We start from the raw sequence: 1,776 nt of genomic DNA on the forward strand, positions 1-1,776 counted from the left end.
TTTAATTTTATTGGATTTTCGTACCTAATCCCTTGATAGAACAACAAACGCAAGAGTGGGTTTCATTTTATTCAGATGTTGACTGGACTCGTTTCAATAGTTGAGGATTGATTCAGAAAGCACTCAAGTAATTAATCAAATAGAATTTGCACTCAAATTGTCATCATTCATTGTCATTTTGTATCTTAACTAAAGTTATCTTTGGATTTTGAGTGAGGATTAGTTGAACTGAGTCGGTTTAAAAAGTGACATTTATCTAACATTATGTTACTGATTAGCAGGTTTTCAGGTCAGGAAGGCTGTAGAGGTTGAACACTGTGTTTTTGTGCCCTTGACTGAACTCAAGGCACACAAGGCAAATGTTTAATCTCCAAAAAAACACATAAATTCATTACAGAGAGAGGCATCCTGCAGCGCCATGACAATTCAATTTTTCACAAAAAAAAGGTTTATGTTATTTGTCATCTACCCTAGTTTTATGCGTTGTTGTACAATTCGACGACAGAACAATATCCAGTTTCGGGGGGAGCTTAAAAGGGTCAGCTGGCCCGACAGCTGGAAGACTGGCTGCTTCCTGAAGTATTTATTAACAAAAAAAGGTTGAACTGTAGGTGGCCATGGTTTCAGTCCACAATGGCAAGGGTGGGGCTGAAACACAACACAGCCTGGTCCTGCTTCCCAGTCATGTGATGAGACAGCCCTGAACAGCCCCTGAAGAGACACCTGGGTGTAAAGGGACTTGTCCCGCTCATTGTTTGCCATAAAATAGGCCAGTGTCATTGTATATATGGCTCAATGATGTTTGTTTTCAGGGGTCTACTGAACAATGTGAGCCAGATGTTTAAGTATTTACCAGTTATTACACATGTGAAAATGAATATGCATTAACACATATACAGTCATTCAGTTTGCCAAAAAGTCAGGCAATAACAATGCACAATTTGACGTCCTATGCAATGACATTACTTATATAATTGAGGTCAGTTAGACCCCTGAGAGGTCCAAACTCCCTGTTGGACTTTTTTTTGAGCAAACAACACAGATCACTGATGTAGAGCATGAAATCCACTTTTTACAGCTGGAGTCTGAGAGACCTCAGACAGAAGTAATGTGACATTTTTTGAAACAGACTTCCGAAACATGTCATCATTTCAGTTTATAGAGAATTCTTATGAAAGGTCATAAAGTATCAAACTGATAAAAAAAAAAAAAAGTATGGTTATTCAAACTGTTAAAGTAGGCCGGTAGTCCTCGGGACCCCAAAAGGAACATTACAGTTAAAAGTTGTTAAATGGGTGCACTTTTATGGAATTGTAAAGATTATAAAATAGGACAAAAATTATATGAGAACACAAGTAAAGTACACAAATGCATCTAAAAAAGCATGTAGAAAGTGGTTGGTTTTGTAGTACTTTGTAGTTAGTAGTACTAATATTTCTATAACTGCTGAAGGAAAAGCTGAAAAGTAAGAGTGCAAACAAAGAAAATGAAAGTGAAGGGAAAAGTGGGGGGAAAAAAAGAATAACTATACTCATCTTATTCCAATAAACAACTAGTGGTTATTCAAAGATGTAGGACCCTTTTATAGCTTTATTCAGGAACTTGTGTTTCATTGCTATGAATGGGCTTTCATCATTCAGTAAAATGACACTCAGGTGAGCGTGTGACTCCGCCCCCACGCGGACGGAGCGCTCTTATTGGCTGATTCGAACAGCGCTGCCCACAAACACACAACATTGGAGAACAGGAGTAACTCCCGATGACTGGAGGACCAGC

The sequence above is a fragment of the Scomber scombrus genome, chromosome 22 (assembly GCF_963691925.1).
Source record: "Scomber scombrus chromosome 22, fScoSco1.1, whole genome shotgun sequence".
NCBI lineage: Eukaryota > Metazoa > Chordata > Actinopteri > Scombriformes > Scombridae > Scomber > Scomber scombrus.